This window comes from Salvelinus sp. IW2-2015, linkage group LG12 (assembly GCF_002910315.2).
Source record: "Salvelinus sp. IW2-2015 linkage group LG12, ASM291031v2, whole genome shotgun sequence".
Classification (NCBI taxonomy): Eukaryota; Metazoa; Chordata; class Actinopteri; order Salmoniformes; family Salmonidae; genus Salvelinus; species Salvelinus sp. IW2-2015.
In genome coordinates, this window is record NC_036852.1 from 418,427 (window position 1) to 434,579 (window position 16,153).

The 16,153-nt window shown below is 40.9% G+C and overlaps 1 pseudogene; it reads right to left on the bottom strand.

Annotated features, from left to right (window-relative positions):
- LOC111971049 (CD48 antigen-like) overlaps positions 1 to 12,117 on the bottom strand; it is a 38,928-nt pseudogene extending 26,811 nt beyond the window's left edge.
- Positions 12,118 to 16,153: the final 4,036 nt, after the last annotated feature.

The window sequence follows — 16,153 nt, forward strand, 5'->3', positions numbered from 1 at the left end:
AAGCACAACAACAACAAAAAACGAAACCTTAATTTCCCCTCTACTGTATGGCCAGATTGCTAGCAAGAATGACAAGAAACTGCCATGTGGGGAATCATACAGTAAGTGGCTCGTTTCAGGCTCGTTTCATCTTGTTCTTCATATCATGTCTTYTTTTAGAGGTGTTTTGACTCATGTCATGTCTACTCTAATATGGCTAAAATTTGCTAGCTAGCTAACCAACAACAAGTGCTCATTGTGAAAATGTATTTGTTTTCTATAAACATTGGAGACGAAATAAAGCTTACATGTCAGCAATCTAAGCCAATCCAATCTGTTTGCCTCATACTTGCGGACATGTTGATTTGTTGCTAAACAACCAACTCCGCTATAGCGCCAAAACATTATCACCGCAAATTGGCTCTGCTTGAACCCCCCTGCCAATGCATTGTTGTTCTTCTCAAACAATTTTTTACAATTATATTTCAACATTTGAGGTCGGCTACATGATCATACCGGTAATAGATCAGTTGTTGTATTACTTGAGGCACAGCTGAGTGAGCATACATTTAAATAATTCGTTTTTTTTAAATTTTACTGGGCTGATTTCACTGGATATCCCCAAAGCTAACACTTCCTTTGGCCGCCTTTCCTTCCAGTTCTCTGCTGCCAATGACTGGAACGAATTGCAAAAATCACTGAAGGTGGAGACTTATATCTCTCTCTCTNTCTCTCCATAATGTAATTTTGGTAATGGCGAGACTGGTGAGAGGTAAAAATCCTTTGCATAAACTGCCTACATTACTACAAATGTTAATTGCTAATTATGGAAAATAGGATAAGCAGGATTTTAAAAATATATATATTTTTAAATTGCTGTATATAATACAAATCGAGGTGAGGGCGATGGAWATGCATTTGGCGGTTGATCTGCTTCTGTTCTATGGGTGGCACTGTGTGCTCTTTTCGAAGGATGGGTCCCGGTCTCTCCGGGGCCACGGGATCCGGGGGGTTGGGGGTGGTTGGCCGGGCATTGGGATGACAACCCAACTCGGGATGAGGAGGGGTTTTAGCGGGTGGAATAGTGGGGACCAATTGGAGGTTTACTTAGTAGCAATACAAATATCATGGTACACCTACGTACGTATATTGACACTCAGTCATCATGGTACTTTTAATGGTACGTTTACAAACATATACTATGATAAATAGAATTGAAACTTGTCTCATTATGGTAATTGGTGAAATAAGTATAGCCAGTTATAATTGTAATGGCTTAGCAGATAATAAGAAAAGACCGATCAGTATTTACCTGGATTAAGAGGAATAATATAATATCTGTTGTTTTCAGGAAACTCATTCAAAATTTTAGATAAAGTTTTGTGGAAAAAGGACTGGGGGTGGCGAAATATATTTCTTCCATGGGCAAAGAAATTCAAAAGGGATGATGATATTGATTAACAGTAATTTCGATCCAAATGTGCAAATTGTCCAAACAGATCATCAAGGTAGATGGATTATTTTAAATATATGTTATTGGAACATAAACAGATATGGCTTATTAACCTATACGGTCCAAATAATGATGATCCAAGCTTCTTTGAAAATATATAAGAACTCTACAAGCAACACTAGACTCTATTATTATGGTGGGAGATTTTAATACACTTTTAAATACCTCTATGGACCGTAAGTCTGGTTCATCCTTGGGAGCAATTTCCAAACGCCTGACGGTAACACGTTCATCTGTACAAACAATACTATGCAAGTATAAACGCCATGGGACCACGTAGCCGTCATACTGCTCAGGAAGGAGACGCGTTCGGTCTCCTAGAGATGAACGTACTTTTGGTGTGAAAAGTACAAATCAATCCCAGAACAACAGCAAAGGACCCTGTGAAGATGCTGGAGGAAACAGGTACAAAAGTATCTATATCAACAGTAAAACGAGTCCTATATCAACATAACCTGAAAGGCCGCTCAGCAAGGAAGAAGCCACTGCTCCAAAACCGCCATAAAAAAGCCAGACTACGGTTTGCAACTGTACATGGGGACAAAGATCGTACTTTTTGGAGAAATATCCTCTGGTCTGATGAAACAAAAATAGAACTGTTTGGCCATAACGACCATCGTTATGTTTGGAGGAAAAGGGGGGATGTTTGCAAGATGAAGAACACCATCCCAACCGTGAAGGACGGGGGTGGCAGCATCATGTTGTGGGGGTGCTTTGCTGCACTTCACAAAATAGATGGCATCAAAATTATGTGGATATATTGAAGCAACATCTCAAGACATCAGTCAGGAAGTTAAATAGAAATCCAAAATGGATGGTGTTAAGCGATAGATGGGAGGGGTTGAATGGAGTTGAAGGGTGGGACCAATAACAAGATAATAAATGTAGAACATACGGGGTCTGTAAAAAGTATATCGTTTCAGAATTGTTGTGAAATAGCACAGTTACAAATATAAATCAAACTGGATGGACATCAGAAATAGAGGAAGGCCAGGACTGAAAACAAACTAAATGTAACTATTGTAAAATAGATTGTGTCTGTAAAATATGTATAAACTGAAGGTAGAAGCCTAAGTGTCATGGTTTATTAGTTTACTCCAATTGGGGGATGGGTGGAAGGGTCTGCGGGGAATAATACAGGTAAATTATTTTAAAAAGTGTGTGTATATATATATATATATATATATACAGTATTTGTGTGTGTAGGTAGGTATATTTACGCAAACAATATATGGGGGATTGGAAATGATGCAGACAATTACATTGATGGAAGCAACAATCTGTCCGCAATATTAAAGCTGATCCACCCCCTGAAAAAAATATACAAAAATAAATACTCTCCCTACAGTATACTTTGCCTAGTGGGGGGTTGGCATAAATTACTCTTGAGAAAAATAACTACAACAATAACAACCTGTACAAATTCCTTGACATAAGTGAACTATTGAAGAATTTGTAAATTATATAAGACACTCTTATATAATGACTAGCTGCGATTTAAAACAGAAAGTACGGTGGGTTTGCTCTGGAGAAAATACCAGAAAATGTATCATACAACCACAAAGTGATTAATACTATGGCTTCAAACAAAAACAACCTGTACAAATTGAGATTTGTAAAGATGAGGCATGAATAGTGAGAAAGGATAAGAATCCACAAAGCTATTTACCACAAAGTATAAGATAATTAGGGCCAGGGGTGTCCGATTTCAAAAAGGCTTTACAGCGAAAGCACAAAATATGATTATGTTAGGTCAGAGCCTAGTCACAAACACACACACAGCCATTTTCCAGCCAAAGAGAGGAGTCACAAAAATCAGAAATATAGATACAATTAATCACTAACCTTTGATGATCTTCATCAGATGACACTCATAGGACTTCATGTTACACAATACATGTATGTTTTGTTCGATAAAGTGCATATTTATATCCCAAAATCTCAGTTTACATTGGCGTGTTACATTCAGTAATGTTTTGCTTTCAAAACATCCGGTGATTTTGCAGAGAGCCACATCAATTCACAGAAATACTCATAATAAACATTGATAAAAGATACAAGTGTTATTCACAGAATTAGAGATATACTTCTCCTTAATGCAACCGCTGTGTCAGATTTCAAAAAAACTTTACGGAAAAAGAAAAACCATGCAATAATCTGAGTACGGTGCTCAGACAACAAAAGCAAAGCCAAACAGATTTCCGCCATGTTGGAGTCAACAGAAGTCAGAAATAGCATTATATATATTCCCTTACCTTTGATGATCTTCATCAGAATGCACTCCCAGGAATCCCAGTTCCACAATAAATGTTCGATAAAGTTCATAATTTATGTCCAAATATTATTCCTTGTTGTTAGCGCGTTCAGCCCAGTAATCCAAATTCATGACGCACGAGCAGACAAAGTCAAAATGTTCCGTTACATTCCGTAGAAACATGTGAAACGAAGTATAGAATCAATCTTTAGGATGTTTTTAACATAAAACTTAAATAATGTTCCAACCGGAGAATTCCTTTGTCTTCAGAAATGCAATGGAACTCAAGCTAACTCTCACGTGAACACGCATGGTCAGTGCATGGTCAGCTCGTGGCACTCTGGGAGAGACCTTACTCAATCCACTCTCATTCACCCCCACTTCACAGTAGAAGCATCAAACAAGGTTCTAAAGACTGTTGACATCTAGTGGAAGCCGTAGGAAGTGCAATTTGACCCCATAGACACTGTATTCGATAGGCCAAGAGTTCAAAAACTACAAACCTCAGATTTCCCATTTCCTGGTTGGATTTTTCTCAGGTTTTCGCCTGCCATATGAGTTCTGGTATACTCACAGACATAATTCAAACAGTTTTAGAAACATCAGTGTTTTCTATCCAAATCTACTAATAATATGCATATATTAGCAACTGGGACTGAGTAGCAGGCAGTTTACTCTGGGCACGCTTTTCATCCAAATGTGAAAATGCTGCCCCGTAGCCCAAACAGCATAATCTCTTGTTTTTGTTCATCGTCAAATGTTCTGGGATACAAATATTGCCCTCATATTGTCCATACAGTGAGCTCCAAAAGTATTGGTGTGTTTTGACAGTGACATGTTTTTTCATAGTTTTGGCTCTATACTCCAGCACTTTGGATTTGAAATGATACAATGACTATGAGGTTAAAGTGCAGACTGTCAGCTTTAATTTGAGGGTATTCTCATCCATATTGGGTTAAAGCTGACAGTCTGCACTTTAACCTCATAGTCATTGTATCATTTCAAATCCAAAGTGCTGGAGTATAGAGCCAAAACAACAAAAGATGTCTCTGTGCCAATACTTTTGTAGCTCCCTGTACTTCATCTGATTGAATGCAAGTGACTATGTGCAATGCTTTCCTGTTTACCTTCATTTTACATTTCATTAAAAACATCTCCAACAGTTCAAACATGTTTCTCTCTTCTTGGTAGTTTGTCTCAATGTAACAGATGTGGAGTTATGTACTGAGAGCCTTCAAACCCCATTTTTCTGGTCCTCAGTTAACCCACCAGGAAGACCACAACCTGGAAGGAAGCAATAGAGGAAAGAGCTCATGAGACAAAACATTACTAATGACTAGGGCCAGGAGTTTTTCCTGGTCAGGTCACATGGTCTGGAAAAACTCTTGGTCTTATGTTATAAATGCAACAGCAGGTGTTCTTCCTTTCCTTTAAGAATACCAACACCAATCTGACTTGTTCACTGTTTCTCTTTCATTGCATACAAATAATAATACCACATGTTGATCATCCCTAACATAATAACAATGTAATAACAATGTGAGTACTTCCAAATGCTTTCTTAATAAATGTTGTGGTTGGTGTCTTTCTCAGACTCATACTTACCATCCTAAAATACTGGATTCTTTACTGCCAGTCTTACTTTTCCTTCAACGTTGTGGCTTCTGGCAAGAAAACACACAACAGAAAAGTTTTCACTCCTCCCTTGACTGAAGAATTAAGGCCACTAATTAGTAAAGAACTCCCCTCACCTGGTTGTCTAGGTCTTAAATGAAAGGAAAAACCAAAAACCCACAGACACTAAGACCTTCATGGAATGAGTTTGACACCCCTGTTCTAGATTAACCTTATCTTCTTATAATACACAGTATAATGTATTTAGCTTTTCAGGATCAGTCAGTTACAGGAATCAAAACATCAGAACAAATATGGTTGGAGTTCACTAACTGCCAGAGCACTCTGTTACCGGGTAAACTATCCACTTAAGGTCTCATACACACCTCCATTCTCCTGCCTCTTTTCAGCTTTGTCAGCGTAGTCTTCATCTGTTTTAGTAATGGCTGTTAGCAGAACCGTAACCTCTGCAGAATCACACAGAGAAGGGAAACATCAACTACAGCCTCTCTCCTACTGCATCAAATGCTACAAAATGTATATTTTTGGGGCGAACCAACCAAATTCACATAGAAATGTGAGTTATAGATCTTTCATTCGCATTGAAAGCATGTCTAGGAAGCGATAGATCTGTTCTGTGTGCTATTTCTATGCTTCCCGTTATAACCATTAACTTCTGGTGTAGACCCTCTAAACCTTAGCACTCCATCAGTGACATGAATAAGTATATTTTCATATTCTCAGAACCCAACAAGCTGTTAATGAGAACAAAAAGGGCTAACTTTCTCTAATCAGCTCATTTGAAAGAAAAACTCCTATATTTATAATACACAGTATAATATATTTAGCTTTTCAGAATCAATCAGTTACCGGAATCAAATCATCAGGACAGATATGGTTTGAGGGTACTGTAACTGCCAGAGCACTCTGTTACCGAGTAAACGATCTGCTTAAGTTTCATACAGGACCGTTGGATCCACTAGGTTCAGCTGAACAGAAATGCAAACTTTCTCTAATCAGATATTTTGCTAGGATTGTTTCAGCAGTGATGGCAAGTGTAGCAGGTGGGGGGTTATTCATATAAGCCAGTCCACACACTGCTAACTTTAAACTCACATTAGTAATCACCTTCTCATAATGTATGTAGATGTCACTAAAACATGTTCTTCAAATAAATGCCACCACAAATAATATGAGAAACACATTTCTGGCAACATCTCCACATATCTGCATTGTCAAAATGTCCCCATAGAAGTACCATGTAAAAGTTGTCTTAGTGTTACTACCTGTGTTAGTGGCAGTGTTAATTTTGTCACCCATTTTAGATTTTAATCTTAGTCCTATTTAAGTCATTTCATCCTTAGTTTGAGTTATCAGTCAACTCTGGACGAGTCTCGTTTTAATCAGTCATTTTAGTCCTATTTTAGTCATTGTAACTTTATTTTGTTTTATAAATAGTTCATACAAACCTCTAACTTAACTTCCATCATGCACATAATAGCTTCCACTCCCTTAGACACATAACAGCTTCCACTCCCTTAGACACATAACAGCTTCCACTCCCTTAGACACATAACAGCTCCAACTCCTTAGACACATAAACAGCTTCCAACTCCCTTAGACACATAACAGCTTCCAACTCCGCTTAGAGATCATATAACAGCTTCCACTCCCTTAGACACATAACAGCTTTCCCACTCCCTTAGACACATAACAGCCTTCCACTTCCCTTTAAACAGACTTTATTCACTACGCTAGACAGCGTTCCACTCCTGACATAACAAGCTTCCACTCCAGTTAGACACAAACGCTTCCACTCCCTTAGACACATAACATGCTTCCACTCCCTTAGACAACATAACAGCTTTCCACTCCCTTAGACACATAACAGCTTCACTCCCCTTAGACACACATAACAGCTTCCACTCCCTTAAGACACATAAAGCTTCCATCCCTTAGACACATAAACAGCTTCCACTCCCTTAGACAACATAACAGCTATCCACTCCCTTAGACACATAACAGCTTCCTACTCCCTTAAACACATAACAGCTTCCACTCCCTTAGAACACAATAACAGCTTTCCACTCCTTAGACATACATAACAGCTTCCATCTCCCTTAAGACACATAACAGCTTCCACTCCCTTAGACACATAACAGCTTTCCACTCCCTTAGACACATAACAGCTTTCCACTCCTTAGACACATAACAGCTTCCACCCCTTAGACACATAACAGCTTCCACTCCCTTAGACACATACATTCAGCTTCCCTACCGGCTTAGAACATAACAGCTCCACTCCCTTAGACACATAACAAACTTCCACTCCCTTAGACACATAAACAGCTTCCCACTCCCTTAGACACATAACAGCTTCCCACTCCCTTTTTTTGACACATAACACTTCCAGCTCCCTTAAGACACATAACAGCTTCCACTCCCTTAGACACATAACAGCTTCCACTCCCTTAGACCACATAACAGCTTCCACTCCCTTAGACACATAACAGCTTCCTACCCTTAGACACATATAACATGCTTTCCACTCCCTTAGACACATAACAGCTTCCACCCCTTAGACACATAACAGCTTCACTCCCTAGACACAGTAATACGCTTCCACTCACTTTAGACACATAAACAGATCTTCCACTCCCTTAGACAGGCAATAACAGCTTCACTCCCTTAGACACATAACAGCTTCCACTCCCTTAGACACATAAACAGCCTATCCACTCCCTTAGACCAACAACAGCTTCCACTCCCTTAGACCAATAATAGCTTCCACCCCTTAGACACATAACAGCTTCCACTCCCTTAGACACATAACAGCTTCACTCCCTTAAGACACATAAACACGCTTCCACTCCCTAGACACAATACACACTCGCACTTCCCTATAGACACAATAACAGCTTCCACTAACTTCCCTTAGACACATTAACAGCTTCCACTCCCTTAGACACATAACAGCTGTCTACTCCCTTAGACACATAACTCAGCTCGTTCCACTCCCTTAGACACATAATAGCTTCCACTCCCTTATAGACACAATAACCAAAGCTTCCACTCCATTAGACACATAACAAGCTTCACTCCCTTAGACACATAACAGCTTCCACTGACCATTATAGAACATAACAACTTCTAGACACATAACGCTTTCCACTCCCCATATAGACACATAACAGCTTCCCTCCTGCACACTCCCTTAGATCATAACAGCTTTCCACTCCCTTTAGACACATAAAGCTTCCACTTCCGACTCCCTTCCACAAGACACATTAACAAGCTATCCACTTCCCTTAGACAACATAACATGCTTCCACTCCCTTAGACACACATAACACTTCCACTCCGCTAGACACGATAACGCTTCCAACTGCCCTAGACACATAATAGCTTCCACTGCCCGGTAAGACCAAATAGCTCCACTCACCTTAGACGACAATGCCCATCAACACACTTAGATTCCACTCGAGCAAATAATAGCCGAACACATATAGTATCTAGACTGCTTCCACTCCCTTAGACACATATATAGCTTCCACTCCGCCGTAGAAACACATAAAGCTTATCCGACTGCCCGTAGACACATGTAAAGTGCACTCTAGGAACATAATAGTCAGTACGTTATTTCTATAAGAATAATGTATATTTTAGGCAACTCCACGCTGGTGAATTGTGTGTAGAGAGCCAGCGACAGATCAGCTCAATCAGATCGCACAACTGAAAGATGTCAATTCTGCCATATAGAGGATTGGTATGACATATTCTGCTAATGCCATGCTTATGATCTGTCCTAAAAGCAGGACCACCAGTCACACGTTCTAAGTTTTGTTCCCCACCACTTTTTCTTCTTCATTTTTTTGTTGTGTGGGCGGGTCGGGGGGGGTTATTGTGCCCTTACTAATTAATCATGATGACAAACGTGTTTACTTTTACAAGCGTCAGGTTCCAAATTCGCACGCACGCTACAATGTATATAACGACAGTGTGTCATCGCCCTGACTGCCGTCTATCTGGGCAGATCTTCATAAAACCAAACTGCATTTGTAAATTATGGTCTGAGTGTGTTCCGTGGTGTCTTAGTCCGATATGAATAACAGATGAATTAACAAGAAGAACTGGTGCGTCTGTTTCTTCTCATATAAGGAATTTGATGTAGTACATTATGATTGTAATAACTTTACTTTTAACTCAGTATGTACAATTGAGCAGACGTTTCTTCTACCCACTGCGAGGCTCACACACGACACTACCCATAGTATTAGTGAGATAGGTGCCTAAAGTTACAATTAAAACGCGCTTTCTGGATGGATGGAAGCAAAAAGCAACATCTTGCTGTCCGTGGTCCTGAAGAAAGTATGTAGTGCAGTGCATGTGAAGGTTGTGAAATATAGTGCGCAGGTAATTATTAAGACACTTTAGAATCAAATTATAAAATCACATGTATCATTTTGTGAAGCAAGTGAGTATGAAGAGGTTATCGAGCGGGAAGCAGCCAGAGAATACATCATAAACCCTTTTATTATTCCACACGAAACCAACCCGGGAGTAAAGAAACACAACTTTTAGAGTTAAGTCCTGCATTGATACCATTGCACAGCTTGTGAGTAGTACTTCACAGTCAACAATGACACTGCTTTAAGCTCAATGGAAGACTAATTTTCTTAGGCAGCACAATAACATCCTACAATACAGCTAACACGGTGCAGCATCGAACGATGTACGTAAATACAGTAGATACAGGTATCACCCTTCAGGAGGTAAGCTCACTGGTTGTTGTGCTGTGACGTATGTCTTACTGTGCTTCAGAACAATTGTTACATGTACAGTGCGTTGTTATCATATACGAGATGTGCTGTTCTTACCTATTAAAACGATGACAACCAGCAATAATTATGGATTGACAACACCAAACAGAACCTCGTCTGCCACCAAGACTTGCAAGTGAATGGCCTGAAATGAAAACAGAATACATTTTGTTTGATACTTTGACAGAGTTAATCGCAGTGAATCTAACATAATGCAGCATTCAAATGTCCTACAACGGTTTTCACATGACCCATATACACATACCACGATGTACATTCACACACAGATGTAACACACAGATGTACACACCACACACACACACACACACACACACAACACACACACACGACACACACACACACAACACACACAACAACCACAACCGACACAACGACGACACACACACACAGCACACCACACACAACACACACACACACGACACACACACAACACACACACACACGACAGCACACGACACACACAGAGAAAAACTGTACTGATAACAGATAGTTTATATGTCTTGTCAAGCAGTTTGCTGTTGAACTCCACAGAATAAACTCCACTGTCTGTTTTCTTCAATCCACTGATTCTCAGCTCTCCAGTAGTCTGGTTCAGGGTTGTGTGGCCTTTGAAGGCAGTTTAGATTTCCAGACCACCAAATCCTTGTCCCACTCTGCCACCTTGTTCTTCCCATGCTTCCATAGGATGCTTGTGATGGAGTCAGGCACTGTGGACTTGTCTGGTTTCAACACCAGCTCACCTCCCACTTTAAGATTAAGGTCTTCTGGAAAAGCAGACATTTCAAACATGTATCAGAGTATCAATGTATCCAAGGTAACACATTATGGTTAGAGTATAAAAATGTAGTCCTAACCCTATTGGCATTGAAAGAGACATTATTATCAGCCTTTACTTTTTATGTCTAGAATTCTGCTTGCTGGGTGTTTCTGGTCTGTGTAGTCTGACTACTTTGACTAGTATTGTCCCCCTCACCACCACCGGAGCGTAAATTGATCTAGACTACACCACAGATTAAAATTTTTGGGTACACCCTGCCTCTGAGGTCCACTATTATATCACTAGCTAGGTTTCCATCCAATTTGCCACAGATTTTCATGCAAATATTCAAACATCTGCATAAAACAACATGCACATTTTCCTCCCAGAGATATGTTTCCATAAAACTGACTTTTTGCGGATAAAAGGCTGTGCGTGATGAAGCAGTGCACACAAAAATAACTTTTGCCGTTAAATTCCCATGTACCAAATGAAAAATGCAAGTTTAAATGGGTGTCCATTGCATTTTCAAAATCATAACCTATTTCATCTGTAGCCTAATAAACTGCATGCTTTCCTGAGTCGTAGTGGGAGGCCCACACAACATGTCAACGAGTGATCAAGTTTACTTCAATATGATGGTTATTATATCAATACTTGCGCATAAAAGCAACCCAACGGCATTTGACGCATAATACATTTTACTGACACAAAAAGATCACACCTTGTCTAGCATATTTTGTTTTGTTAACATTTGGAAACTTTACAGAAAATTGTTCACACACACACACACACACACATACACACACACACACACAGAAACACTTAGTGATAACATAGTGTATATGTCCTCTAAAGCAGTTTGCTGTTGAACTCCACAGAATAAACTCCACTGTCTGTTTTCTACATAGTGCAGCACTCAAAATGTCCTACAACACTAGCAGTGTTACTGACATATCAATACATAAGACTGTAACACACTCATGAGTGTCCACTCACCTGGACCAAACACCTCTCCAACTGGCTCACTGACTTCCACACTAACAGAGTTCTTCAGCTTGCAGATGTACTTGTAACCGCTGTTTGATTTGCCAGTGTTTCTCTTAGACTTCCCACGCCCCCTCTCCCACTTTCCAGCTGTAGGTGACGGGTTCAGCATTGTTCAGCAGTGCTGGGCCGGACCTGTGTTGGAAACTTTTGTCATGTCCCTGTCACTGTGGAGGGGGTGCCCTGCTCTGCCCTGGTGGACACTGGGTCCACAGTAACCCTGGTGAGGCCGGATATTGTGCCAGGTTGGACTCAATGTGAGCCCACAACTCTGCAGCTCCACACAGTCACAGGTGAGCTGGCACCCATGAAAGGGAAGGGAATAATGACTCTGACAGTAGGGGGCAGGTCTGTGCGTCATCCTGTGTGGGTGATGTCGTACCCACAGCAACTATTAAAACATTCCCAAACCAGAAACCGTGGATTGATGGTAGCATTCGCGCGAAACTGAAAGCGCAAACCACTGCTTTTAACCAGGGCAAGGTGACCGGAAACATGACCGGACACAAACAGTGTAGCTATTCCCTCCGCAAGGCAATCAAACAAGCTAAGCGTCAGTATAGAGACAAAGTAGAGTTGCAATTCAACGGCTCAGACACAAGAGGTATGTGGCTGGGTCTACAGTCAATCACGGATTACAAAAAGAAAACCAGCCCCGTCGCGGACCAGGATGTCTTGCTCCCAGACAGACTAAATAACTTCTTTGCTCGCTTTGAGGACAATACAGTGCCACTGACACGGCCCGCTACCAAAACCTGCGGACTCTCCTTCACTGCAGCCGACGTGAGTAAAACATTTAAACCATGTTAACCCTGAGGTGCAGGCAGAGGCTCCCCAGCCGCGTCTCAGAGCATGCGCAGACCAAGCTGGCTGGTGGTCGTGTTACGAATATTCAATCATCCTATGCAGTCTGCTGTTTCCACATGCTTTCAAGAGGGGCCAGATTCGTTCTGTTCCGAAGAAAGTAGGGTAATGAGCTAAACGATAGGCTAGCACTCACTTCCGTATATGAAGTGCTTTGAGAGACTAGTAGGACCATATACGTCACTACTGACACCTAGACCACTCATTTGCTTATCTCCTCAATAGTGGTCCACGACGAGCCCATGAACACACTGCACACTGCCTAACCTTTTCCCCTGGGGCAAGAGGAATACTATGTCGAGGAATGCTGTTCATCGACTAAGGCTCAAGTATTTAACACCCATAGTACTCAAACTCGTCCATAGTTCGACCGGGTCTCGACCGCCTGTGGCACTGGGTACTCGGACTTCTGACGGGCGCCCCCAGGTGGGTGAGCGGTAAGGTAAACAACCTTTCCACCCCGTGACTACCTCAACCCTGGGGCCCACAAGGGTGCGTTTGAGCCTTCTCCTGTATCCGCTGTTCACATGACTGCGTGGCATGACGCTCAACTCATCATAAGATTTGCGGACGGACCTATCTCAGTGGTAGGCTTGGCATTTACAAACGACGAGCCGGCCTAAGGGGGAGTGAGGGTCGGAGTGTGGGGTGGTAGGAAAATACACTCACACTCATAGTCAACAAACAAGGAGATGAATTTGGGCTTCCCGGAAACAGACGAGGGAGACCCCTATATCAAGGACGGAAATAGTGGAGAAGGTAGTAAGTTTTAGTTTTGGGTACACATAGAAGCAACTGAATGGGTCTTCACACAGACAGGTTGTGGAGAAGGCGAAGCAGGCCTCTCAACTAGGAGGCTGAGAAATTTGGCTTGTCACAAAAGCAGCTCCAAACCTTTACAGTGCAGCCAATCGAGAGCATCCTGTCGATGTATGCACGCTGGGTACGACAATGTCGCACACGTAGGTTCCGAGTGGTGTGAGGTCTGCCACAACGCATACTGGGGGCAACTACTGCCCTCAGGACCTACACCACCGATGGTCAGGAAGGCATAAGATATCAGGCAAAAACACCCGCAGCATGCTGTTACCCCGTATATGCCAGAAGGCGGGTCAGTAAGGTGATCAAGCAGGACGAGAGACTGAGAACAGCTTCTATTCAGGCCATCAGACTGTTAAACAGCCATCAATAACATTGAGTGGACTGCGACTAACTGACTCAACTCCAGCTCACTTTAATATGGAAATTGATGGAATTCGATAAAAATGTATACTGCCATTTAAAAGCAATGCACTGTAATATATGTATATGGTATATATGGTACTTATATTTACTGATTTGGCATCTTTATGTATACATGTATCATAGCACTTAAATTGCACTTTTAATGTTTACAGACTTACTTACTCAATTAATGTATATATGTACTCTGATATAATTATGATCTTGTTATGCGTTTGTAAACATCATCTTCATTAAGATTTTTATGTACATATTATTTATTCCGTTTACACTTTGTGTGTTAGGTAGTAGTTGTGTGAATTGTTAGGTTAGATTACTCGTTGGTTATTACTGCATTGTCGGAACTAGAAGCACAAGCATTTTGCTACACTCGCATTAACATCTGCTAACTATGTGTATGTGACAAATAAAATGTGATTTGATTTGAGGCTGCATAGAAGGTCATACCGTGTTGCTGGACCAAACTCGTTATGGCACCTTGATGGAAACCCCAAACTGATAAGGTAGATGTATCTTTGTGATAGACACAATTATCTATGTCACTGGTGAGAAGTTGTACATTGTAACATCTCAAATTGTTCATCAACAACTAACAGTTCAGTAAGCAATGGCCTTTGATACCATATGTCACTCATGTGGATAATAATTGTTTTATTGTGTTTCTGCTACTTCTGTGATTGATAGAATATCTGCATCATGAAATTAACAAACATGCTTATATTGAGGACATACAATGGCTTAAACAGTTGGAGCAAAGTATTTGTGCCTAAGTGTAAACAACAGGAGATTCTGTCCTCAAGACTCATCAAGATAAATATGGTTATTTTTCCAATTGAAGTAGATATTGTAATCACACATCTTCCAGGAAAGGAAACAGTCTAGAACAAACCCTTGTTGTAGCCTTTAGACGGCTAACAGAAGTACTTATAGCTGTGATCCGCGGTAAACTGGTCATTAACATTGTTCCACATTTTGGATGTTAATTTCATATTTAGTCTGCTGCTTTGTTAAATACTGCAGGAACCTGATGCAGTATTTAAGTGGTAAAGGAGGATGGTGATGTTTGTATATTTAATGTGTCTTCAGCTTTTGTATCAACCAGTGCTGTATTTTCTGATTTAGGTGGAGGATAGTCATACATGGTGGCATTGATGGGTACAGCCGTCTCGTTGTTTCTCCGTGCTTCCAGCAACAATCGCAGCAGTACTGTAATGGATTGCTTCATGAATGTTGTCTCCAGATATGCCACTCCCTCCATTGTTAGGACGGACCATGGAGGAGGAAAAAACACTGCTTGTTGAATGTAATACATATTGGAAATTTTATTTTTAAAAATAGAGCTACATGCATCCTTAAAATGTCTTCTTGACCTACACATTGATTACAATCTATAATGAGTGATGCATGCGGCTACATTTTATTCTGTAAATCATTTTCAGAACACAATCACATTATGTTTGACAGCTTTATTGCTTTCTCCATGTTTTTGAAATGTATAATCCTTTAAATGACCTTTTACAGACTACTTCTACAAACGAGGCTACACTTGTAGCAGCACCTATTTCTGTGGCCCCCCCATCTTCTGCACCACTTCTTGTGGCCCCACTCCACCTATACCACTTCCTGTGGCCTCCCCTCCACCATTRCCTGAGGCTTATTGTCCACCTTCACCACACTCTTCTGTTGATGTTGGTGATGACAATGAGTAAGTCATCCCTGTAAATAATTCAATGTCTTGTTATTACAGATGAATTGTGGGAAGTATCTGAGCTTTGTTATTCTGAATGTCTCTTTTAGTGTTGACCTCCAAACACTGCTGAAGTTAATGAGATGCCAACCAAATTAACGTGATGAGGGACAACATTTATGATTGTGCAATGAGAGGCTTTAAGAGAGCCCGCTTTAATCCGGAGGCAAGAATAGACATGGTTTTTAGGGATGCTGACGGAAAAGGGGCAGCTGATGAGGGTGGTCCCTCAAGAGAATTTCTCCGGCTGCTAATGAGTGCCATCCATTCCTCTGCAATATTTGAGGGACCTGAT